Source organism: Vespa crabro, chromosome 9, assembly GCF_910589235.1.
Source record: "Vespa crabro chromosome 9, iyVesCrab1.2, whole genome shotgun sequence".
Lineage (NCBI taxonomy): Eukaryota > Metazoa > Arthropoda > Insecta > Hymenoptera > Vespidae > Vespa > Vespa crabro.
The window spans coordinates 4,590,819-4,602,500 of NC_060963.1; the positions used below are offsets into that span (position 1 = coordinate 4,590,819).

Below are 11,682 nucleotides of genomic sequence, written 5' to 3' on the forward strand. Positions count from 1 at the left end.
AAAAATAAATTAATAAGGTAATTAATAAAAAAAAAATAAATGATCGCGAAATGCGTAAACACCAACTGTCATCTCAATTGATCGTTCGATATCATTGATCATAATGCCTCTTAGACGTTTCGAATTGACTTACATTTAAATAAATTTAATCATCCCTTTTCAAACGAAAATTAATGTTAATAAACGTTCAGGATAATATCTATGATCTTTTTCAAAATTCATTCGTAGGGTATCACACCCGTTCCTTCGATTCTATATTATCCTTTTTACCTATGTATGCTAGCGGCGAATAAGCTAAGTATATAATGGCGATTTATTAGCAAGAAAATACGAAACGTTTTCGTATTCCTTTCGTATTATAAGATAAAAAAAGAAAAAAAAAAAAAAAAAAAAGAAAAAGGTCCAGGACGTCAGGCCAAGAATCTTCTTGGCTCGTTCGGTTTCACTACGTGAAAGATACGCATATACATAGGTACGATTACTTAAAAGATAGTAAGAATGAGAGAGAAAAATTGAGAAAGGGAGAAAGAGAGAGAGAGAGAGAGAGAGAGAGAGAGAATGAGAAGAATGAGAAGAAACGTAAAAAGGCGTGTTCCTACGAGCGAACGATAATGTTATTTTTTTCGATTGTGATACCACTAAGAAATTCAGATCAGAATAGAAATCGAAAGGTCGACTTGTAACCGACAGAATCTAGGGGATCAATGGGTTGTCGCTCGAACGGCGCCTTGTACCGGCACGTATCGAATTACTTACGAAGAAAGAAGGTAAAAATACGGGGGTCGAAGGGGTTGAAGGGGCGGGGGGGGGGCGGGGGGAAAGAGAAAAGAAAAATAAAAAAAAAAAAAGAAGAAGAAAAAAAAAGAGAGAAAAAAAAGAGGAAGACGAAAAAGAAGAAAAAGAAGATGAAGAAGATGAGAATGAAGTGGGAGAGGGGAAAGAGGGAAGATAAAGAAGAAAAGGTTAACGGCCGATTAGAAATTATTCATGGAGAACTTTTCGATCGTAAGCGTGCGCAAGTCGTACCTACCTAAAGTAACTACCTGCTATTCCGCACGTTCTATATTTTCATACAAATTTATCTACCTATCCCTACCGTGTGTCGACTGACGGGTAGTGAGGGGAAAAGAGGAGGGGGGAAGAATTGAAATAAGAAAAAAGAAAGAACTGACAAGCGCATCGATGCATTTGAATGCATATATATATATATATATATATATATATATATATATACCTAGGTTCCTTCTCTAGGCTATATAGGCATGAAAATATCGATTGGATTCGATTCGATTCGATTCGATTCGATTTCGAGCTCGTCGACCAGCAGTCCCCCTCCCTTCACTCTCCTCAGTCACCCTTCTCTCTCTCTCTCTCTCTCTCTCTCTCTCTCTCTCTCTCTCTCTCTCTCTCTTTTCCCATCCTCTCATAGAACGCAATCGTCGACCCTCGATTTTCGATGAATGCCAATCGAATCGGGATTTGAGATTCGTGTCGCGGTTTTGCATGACACTGGACCGAGCCTCCGTGTAAGCGACGCCAAAATGGCACATCGAATAGACGATGTCAAATCGCTCGTATACCGCGCCAATTTCCCCGATGATTTTATGGTACCCCACTGTGTAAAAGGCCGACATAGTCGCACACCTCATGGTCGCAATTAGCGGTTCGTAATGCACATATGTAGGATACGTAGATACTTATATACATACGTGGATAGATATAATATAATACTTAAAAGCGCTAATCAAACGTCGATGTTACGTTAATGCACTTTTCGTTTCGTTCGATCGTTACAACGTAACGGTTAACTATATACAGTTTGTTACTTTACGAGTTTTGTAATATCGTAAAGTAATTCATAGGAATGAAATATTCCATTGAGTTTTACATTCGATCAAGACGTTTCTAAATTCCTATTTATAATACAACGAATAAGTTCGTTGAAATTCATAACTCTTTATAATAACGTTTAAATTATCCTATACGTTAGGTACCGTTTATATAATGAATTAACAAATTTATATAAAGAGCGTTATATTATATTAGATATAGGTTACCTATACAAACGCTTATATATATTTTAGTCACCCTTAGACATTTCCATCCGAATTCATTTCTCTCTCTCTCTCTCTCTCTCTCTCTCTTTCTCTCTCTCTCTCTCTCTCTCTCTTTGTCATTCGTCTTTGGTTTCCTTCAACGTTGGGCGTGATTTTCGAACGATTTATTATTAACTAAGCACGAGAAACGTATGAAATCAATCGGTACCCTTTCGGATGGTGATCGCCATGATCGCGTTCGAGGCGTGGCTTCTAAAACCGGCTTTTCGAGACACTTTAAAGCTCAATACACAGTACCTTTATGGTGTATCAAAAGATAAAACATATATACATATAATATGTAATATCATATAGGTACCTATCTATTTAGTTACTTACCTGCCTTCTTTTAAATCGATTGAATTCGAATTATTTCTCTTCGTCGTGAATCGTCGATGTTGATTGATTCACAGAAACCACCAATGGTATGGTAATAAATGATTATTTATCGGTGGGCGTGTTTCATGAAAAGAAGATATCGATTGACTCGTAATCGCCTGTCGCTTTTAGCGCACCTAATTTACGGCCCATTCGACCCGATTAGAACCGATTCCTATTCGCCATATGTTCGCCACGTTACAAGCCATGTCGATATTAAATATATGGGAATAGCTATTGCGATTAGAATTCTGAATAGAATTGTTGCGTTTCGAGCGCTAATGTTCATTTGATTAATTCGATCGAACTGTCAATTGAAATGATTTACATTGTTAAATTAATAAATTCGTTCTAATAATAACCGAACAGTCTCTATAAACTATATTATTTTAATGTTATCTAAATATTAAAATTATTGACTTTTTAGCTATCGTCAAGATCGTATAACTTAAGATACTTAATGTTACATTTGTAAAATAAAAGATACAAGATTGATTTACCCTTTAATACGTGATATTATATATACATACATTTATATATATATATATATATTTTTTTTTCCTTATCGATATTTTTTAAACTTATATAACCCGTGGATTGGTTGAAAATTGTTCAAGTAATTTTTCTTAAAAATACGATACAGTCTGACAGTTTTATAATGTCAAAGATAAATATCTCATAATTCTTCGAGTAAATGCACTTTAGAGTTAACAATATTACATGAAATAATATGTTTACCCGACGTTTCAAGGGGCCGATAGGAATAAGATAAAGAAAAACGGGGAAAAAAAGAAGAGAAAACAAAAAGAAAAAAAGATAAAAGAAAAATATAAAGAAGAAACAATAGAAGAAGAAGAAGAAGAAGAAGAGGAAGATAAAGAAAAAAAAAGAAAAAAAAAAGAGAGAGAGAAGCTGAAAAAGAAAAAAAAAGTCTCATGAAAGAGCGCGAAATTATTACACGGCTTTCTTCCATACGATGTTTCATTCATGGTTCGTCGTTCGTGCTTCTATGAATGGTAGATCGTTTCCTAAACCCATGACGGTTTCGTGAACTATGAACATCCTTGGACCTTCTCGTAAAATCTTTCTCTTTCTGAAATAAGTTAGGCAAGACTAGGAAGGTAGCTTCCGTCTTCCTTCCTCTTTTGCCCTTTTAAAGTCGTCAATGGCACAGCACTGCACTCTTTCTTCCGGCATTGTGCCGGTTCTCGTAACAAGCCGTCCAACAATGTCACTGTCTTCCCCACCTACACGCACAATGACCACGTTTTTCAGAATTCGTCTCGGCAGTGCGGTGAACGCAGCCAACAATATGCCGCTTCACAATGCATCGAATGCCCGTAGAGAAATGCCCTTTGTCGTACGCACACTGTCGCAGGAAAGGAAGGAGATGGATAGCAGTGGACGAAGTAAAAGAGCGAGAGAGTGAGATATATATATATATACATATATATATATATATATATATATATATGAAGAAAGAGAGAGAGAGAGAGAGGAGGAGGACTTCCAGCCTTTTCTATCTCGGACAACGACGGACGGAGGACGTTTTCTCTGAAAAACGTTTTGCGACGACATAATGGATCCTACACGATTCATGGAAAGGATGCGAGTGTCCGGCACTTTTCAAAGTCACGCGGAGTCAAGTACCTACTCGTGATTCCTTCTTGGCGGGACAACGACGCTACGTTCAGCTTAGAAAAACGTTTCTCTCTCTCTCTCTCTCTCTCTTTCTTTATCTATTTCTCGTCTTTTCTATTTCATAGCTTTTCTTCTACGAATAATAATATAATAATGGTTAGACAATGAAATATAGGGTAGGTAAGTAAGTATGTATATGGGTGTGGTGTGACGTTAGTTAAAAGGTATTTATTTCGTCTTACTAATGCAAATGCAATGCAAGTTTCGAAGAAACTTCATGTCAAAGAGATCCCCATCAATGAATTTGAGACTAATGGTCCGTGACCATCGAGTTTCACGCGAGCGTCAATGAAAATTCAAAAAAAAAAAAAAAAAAAAAAAAAAGAAAGAAAAAAGAAAGCCCTATGAATGGCGAGTAGCAGCTTATTAAATGCAACATCCCCTTGGGAGAAAGCAGCTTTCCATCCCTTCTGGACCGGACCCAGGGCCGTCGTCATTCCTATTGCCAAATATAAGCCGCTCCTCCGTCTATTTCCTATTCATTCTATGACGATATTCTATCGTGTATCGTACCTAACATAAATATATCGAAAAGAATACGGATCCTTTTTTTAGAATTTTCCCTTCTTTTTTTTTTTTCTTTTTTTTTCTCCAAAGGATCCGTCACCAATCCTTAATGGATTCGAAGCCTTCCTCGACAAAACGTAGAATCTAGGAAGATAAAAGTCGTCCTGTTTTTCTTTCTTTTTCTTATCCTTTTTCTTTCTCTCTTTTTTTTTTTTTTGCTATTTGTCCAACAAATAAATACAAATTCCGTTTGAAATAATCTCTTCTTTTAGAAGGAAAAAAATAAAAAAATGAAGAAGAAGAAGAAGAAGAAGAAGAGAGAGAGAAAAAAAGGAAGATATAGCATAGACAGACTATCCCCCACCTATCTAATGTGCGTATCCTCGTTGAATGTTGTAAATGAAACGAGAAAGAGAGCGAGAAAGAGAATCGTAAGATTTAAGTATCGGCGCAAACAAGATTTTAATTTAAATCCCACTTGAAACGATCCGTCCGTTCGAAACGGGCATTGTCGATATGTAAATAGACGAGTCGAGGCACATCGGATAATTATCCGTTTTTCCAGTGGAGAAATGTTTGTCGGGCACTCTCGGTAGGGTGTTCTCCTACGGGCACATTCCCACCTTTAACCAATCTCCTCTCACCCCCTTATCGTTCTCCAACTAACCGCTATAAAACCGTGATTACTTTTATCGTGGCTTCGCGCTTTCGTTCATCGACGAAGATTCCTCGTTCGCATTGATTAAGATAACCACTCAACGACTACGACGACGACAACGATGATGACGATGTTGATGTCGATGGCACCCACCCCTTGTGATACGGCATAGTTTATTTTCCCCCTTCACTTTCTCGCTCACACACATACACACACACACACATTCTCTCTCTCTCTCTCTCTCTCTCTCTCTCTCTCTCTCTCTCTCTCTCTCTCTCTCTCTCTCTCTCTCTCTTTCTTTCTCATACGAGCGTTCGAGCATGCCATCGGAAACGATTGTTCGCTGTCTCCTCTTCCGTCCTCGGCTTTGGCGAATTTGCATTCGGGATTGATTGAACTCCGAAGCAGAGCCAGAGCCACCACTACAACCACCAACCATTACCACCACCACTATTACCACCACCACTATTACCACCACCACCACTACCATCACCATTCCCGGTCCATGGGCCGAGGATTCCTCATCGTAGTCGAAGTCGTCGAGTCCCGTTCTTCTTTCTTCCTCTTTTAAATCGGCCGACGTAAATCGCCTAAGCTCGACGTTTAATTTACCCTTGACGATGACGGCTGATATCCTTGTCGTAAAGCGATTGCTCGCGACACCGATTACCAAGATTGAAATTCGAGGCTCTCCAAATGACAATACCACGATTTCATCTTTCCTCTTTCATCCTTCCTTCCTTCCTTCCTTCCTTCCTTCCTTCCTTCCTTCTATCCTTTCTTTTTTCCTTCTATCCTTCTTTATGAGCCTACAAATTTCTCATCATTCTCAACGATCTACAAACTCGTTTAAACCGATCTAAAATCAAACTCGAGATTCTATTAATCTTATAGTACATTATACATAGTTATATTGATTATTATCAGAGTTTCGTTCCCTACAGAGATTTGTTCCTTTGTCTTTAACGATAACGATAATAAAAGGAAAAGAAAATAACTCTCTGAGTTTATAAGGTGCATGTATCCAGACCAATTTCGTCGCGGTGACATCTCGAAGTAGTAGCGCTTGAGTGCGGGAGCATCGAGGCTACACGTGTTCCTGACACTTGTATACTGCTCTCCTTCATAGTTCCTTCTCTTTCTCTCTCTTTCTCTCTCTCTCTATCTCTCTTTCTCCCCCTCTTACATGCACATATTTCTGGACTCCTGACGACGAAATGGAGGGGTCGCCTCGAGACTTTCGACACCCTTATTTCTTCTCGCTTTTTTTCTCGTTTTCTTTCTAGAGTGATGGACTTGACAGACGTTCTCTTTCTTACTCTCTCTCTCTCTCTCTCTCTCTCTATCTCTATCTCTTTCTCTCTCTCTCTATCCCTTTCTCTCTCTCTCTCTTTCTCTCTTTTTTGGAAGAAATAGAGTCACGTTGAAATCTCGTACGCCATACCACCGATCATAACTCCTCTTTCGTATCGAGAATCGAAGGGCTCGTGAAAAATCTTGTTCCTATCGAATCGAAGGACAAATAAAAAGGAAAAAAAGAAAACGGAAAAGAAGAGGAAAAAAAAAAAAGAAAGATTGACAATTTCTCATAGGTCCCTTCTTCTTAGACTCGCGCGAAATTCCCACAAATTTTTTTTCATTCTTCCTTTCTTTCTTTCTTCCGTTCTTCCTTTCTTTCTTTCTTTCTTTCTCACGAGCTTAAAATGTAAATTTCGATGGACGGCGATTCGCAGATGTAGTATAAGGTAGTATAACTTACTTGCCTACATAGTAATTCGATAGTTCGTTGTACGATTTGCCTACGATCTATTCTTAATAATTATTATTCCGATTATGATCGGCGAATGCCGATCGGTAAAAGAGTATCGTTCCAGGTGTCGATCGATTATGCAAGAAAAATATTTTCTAATAATCACGTCGATCCAGTTCAGGTGCGAAAGAAGGAGGTGCATCCGTTACGCTTCTCCAGATAGAATAAAAAGAGAAATAGATAGATAGAAAGAGAGTGAGAGAGAGAAAGATGCGATAAAAGAGATTCGTATTGTTGCATGAATCAGGCGTGTCTCGTAAGAATAACTTTGGGATACGCGGATAGACTCGAGAATAGAAAAAAGGACAAAAATTATTGAGGGGAGAAAGATACGAAGACGAAGAATAAGAAAGAGAAAAAAGAGAGAGAGAGAGAGAGAGAGAGAGAGAGAAACCCTTGCACGGGACAAGGGACATTGTGTCCTATAAACGTTCCCATTGTGATCCACGTGTGTTACAAATTCCTTTTCGTGCCCTTTGGCCGGGAATAAACCCTTCTCTTAATTAGCATTGTATGGAATTCCTATTGGCGAATCTCTATCCGTCTCTTGGTGCTATTCCTTCCTTCCTTCCTTCCTTCCTTCCTTCCTTCCCTCCTTCGATCCTCTTTTACTCCCCTTGTCGTCTCCGTTAGCTTCAACCATAGAGAGATATAGAAAGATAGAAAGAGCAATAGAGATAGAGAAAAAGAGAGAGAGAGAGAGAGAGAAAGAGAAAAGTCCTTTACCATAGCTGAAGAGGCCAGGGTACATCGATAACGTCGTCTATTGGATGTTATTTCAATCTCGCTTATAGAATCACTGATCTGGACTCCACTGGGTTCGGGGGTATCAAGAGGCTGAATAATACACGAGAACGAGTATTCTCGAACGTTCGATCGGATATTATTAACCCTCTCTCTCTCCCTCTCTCTTTTCATACATACATACATACATACATGCATATATATATATATATATATATGTATATGTATATACAAAGAATGTAACGAATTTGAAATAAATCGTATTGCCGAGGTATAGTCTGTTCCATGGTTTAGCCACCTACCAGGAAGTCGAGCATAGGATAATAAATATGTCCGACAAGGGTGAGAGTCGTTATTTAAAGATTTTAAGGACGACAAGATGTGTATGGTGCACATCGATGACGTCGTCGTCCTCCTCTTCGTCGTCGTCGTCGTCGTCGTCGTCGTTGTCCTCATCGTCGTCGTCGTCGTCGTCGTCGTCTTCGTCGTCGTCGTCTTTGGCGAGAAGCCGCGATAGGAACCTCTTTAAATACCTACGCCTTGGCTCGACACGTTTCCGAACTGTTGCCGCGCTAACGAACGCCCATAAATAATAACTCGCATATATACGGGCCCGTAGTAGACTCTCCACACGTCTACCTTACGTGGAAAGGTGCAGGTTGATTTATTACCACGTTCACCTCCTATGCCTGATTGGTCCTCTTGCAGGTGTTGTGTTCACTCTTGAGAAAGATAGAGAAAGATAGAGAGAGAGAGAGAGAGATAGAGATAGAGAGAGATAGAGAGAGAGAGAGGTTGAAGGAACGAATCATCGGTACACCGTGACCACGAAGTGTGTCACGTCAGCACGGTGCTCCTGTCACTCGAATCATCATCATCGAGACGATATTCCTCTTATCCTTTTCCACGATATTTCTCACGCGCAATACATACGATTTTACTCTCTCTATCTCTCTCTCTCTCACTATCCTCCTCTCACTACCGATATTCTTATCTTCTTCTTTTCTTCCTACCATCTTTCTTCCTTCGTGTGTTGATTACGTTTCTATAGGAAATAATTGATGGATGGAACCGATCTCTCTCTCTCTCTCTCTCTTTCTTTCTCTCTCTCTTTCTCTCTCTTCCATCATCGGCGTATTATTTCTTATAAATCTATCTATCTCTCGAACTCTTTAACAAATTAAAAACAAAAAAGAAAAAAGAAACAAAAAAAAATGTAACTACTTTCAATAACGATGCGAAATAAATAATTATTTCCTTTTATCTCTTCGTATTCGTTTAGCGTCGATTAGATCGATAAAGTTTATAGTTCGTATCGATTATAATACACTGAATATATATTACAGACGATCATCGTCGAAATGAAGAGGGGAGAGAAACGAGGATAAGGGAAGAGGATTCGTAACGATCCTCCAACGTCGGTTTGATGTCCGATGCTTGTCAGATACGTCGCGATAGCACCAAGATACATCCCGATCGGATCTCTGTCCGACATGGAAGAGAGAGAGAGAGAGAAAGAGACAGAGATAGAGAGAGATAGAGAGAGAGAGAGAGAGAGAGAGAGAGAGAGAGAGAGAGAGATCGGATCTCTGTACGAACGATAGCTGCTAATGTACGTCGCGATGAACAAGAGAAGCCACCCAAGGCGCGCACCGATAGGAAATATATCTTTGATTCACGCAAGGAGATCGTCCGACAATACGGCCCCATGGCCGTGCCACGTCCGTCTTGTTAAAGAGACTCGACACGGAGATTTCTGTCGAGCTGTCCATCCCTGAACGCGCGCGAACATTACGAATGATCTCTTCGTGCGCGAATCACAAGCGAGCTCATTCTACTATATCTATATCTATCTATGAGTCAGTATAAGTGTGCTCTATACATAGGATTTATATATATATATATATATATATATATATATATATATATATATATATATATATTTAATCTTGTTAGATATATGCAGATAAATACGTATAGATAGTTATGAAAATTATTTAGTATCAATGATCTTGTAAATAGTCTCTTGAGTAAATGTTTTTTCAGATTAATTCGTTAACATTGTATTATGAAATTTTTTAGACAATATCATTTAATTCAATTACATTATTATATTATATATCGACAACATCATTTTTATTCATAGATTTTCTGTCATCTCATCCAGTTAATAAATCAAATCAATCGGGTGACTATTTCATTCCAAAATTATCTTTCATGGTATATATATATATATATGGATGTATTAGGAAATTAATTATAGTGCGAAATGGTTAATATCTCTGAATGAATCATTTGAATTTAATAACTGTACGAACATTCGTATACTTGAATAATCCGTATCTATTTGTGTACGATGATTATAAAAAAATTTAAAGAATAAAGAGAAAAAAGGATGTAAAAAATTATTATACCTACATTTTTACATTTTTCATTCATTCGAATAAACAGATTTATGTGAGAGTTGTTGAAAATTAAAGAAAAAAAAAAAAAGTTTGCTAAGTGTGGGATTCGAACCCACGCTCCCGATTGGGAACCAGAGCTTAAATCTGGCGCCTTAGACCGCTCGGCCAACCTAGCTTATAAATGACGGGTATTTATATTAACCTCATATACAATTTTATTCTCTTCATAATATTATTATTTTTAACATTGCAATATTATAAATGAATGCTAATATTTAAAATAATTATAAAACATACAAGATACACGATTTACGTTAACGTGGTCTTAAATCGAAATTTAAAAATTCTCTTTACACAACAGCTTTACACGCTCCACACATTTTGTAGTTTTTCGAAACTTGGTATTAAAAAAAAAAAAAAAAAAAGAAAAAATAATAATAATAATAATAACAATAAAGAAAAAAATTAAAAAAAAGAAAAGAAAAAGAAAAAAAAACAAATAATAATAATAATAATAATAATAATAATAAAAGAAAGAAAAACAAATAAATTAAAATTTACGCGAGGAACGCTTTTCACGTCGAATGAAACTCTTTAATCAAGCTATAATTAATTCTGTCGGTATAGTAGAAGCTTCCCCTCCCCCTACCCGTCCCGTCACCAATCCGTCCCGCCGCCCCTCGTCTGTTCCCACTATGATTTCACACGCGCTCGTTCGCGAGGAAATACGAAAGAGAGAAAGAGAGGAAGAACGACAGAGAAAAACGAAATAAGAACGAAAGAAAAGAAAAGAAAAGGAAAGAACGAAAAACGGGAAAAAGTTTGGATGCGGGGATAAGAGAATTGAGGGGGTGGCAGGGTCAGAGGGTAGGGGTGATTAAGGGGTCGGATAGAAGTCGAAGCGCGGATAATTACGATTCAAGCTGGTATAAAATAATTATGAAACATCAATAGCCATACGATTTGAATGAGATACCAACGAGGAAAGAAATTAGCAAGAAAGAAGGAATATCGAAAAAAGGGAGCGCACGCATGCATTTCGAATAAATATATATACATATATATATATGTGTGTGTGTGTGTGTGTGTATGTGTATCGTACGTACGTACATAGATATTATATCTGTATATACGCGTGTATATTTTTCATGTTATTTTTTTTATGTGTATATATAAGTACGTTGAAAGGTGCGAGTAGGTTGTATCCCTTTTTTCGCATTTTCGTCGACAGTGACGTTGCCCGACGAAAAAAGAATGGAGATGGCTTGCTCGGAGAAAAGAAAAGAAAAAGAGTCAAGAAAAAGAGAGAAAATAAAGAAAATGAAAAAGAAAAGGATGAAGATAGATAGAAGTAGAATATAGTAAAGAGACAGGAGACAAAAT

At 37.7% G+C, this 11,682-nt stretch overlaps 1 protein-coding gene and 1 non-coding gene across 2 annotated transcripts in view; both read right to left on the reverse strand.

Annotated features, from left to right (window-relative positions):
* Positions 1-11,682, reverse strand: part of LOC124427100 (transcription factor Sox-19b-like) — a 58,557-nt gene that overhangs the window by 37,981 nt on the left and 8,894 nt on the right. The window lies entirely within an intron of this gene.
* On the reverse strand, positions 10,391-10,474 carry Trnal-uaa. Its single transcript has one exon. It is a non-coding gene; the product is annotated as a tRNA-Leu (tRNA).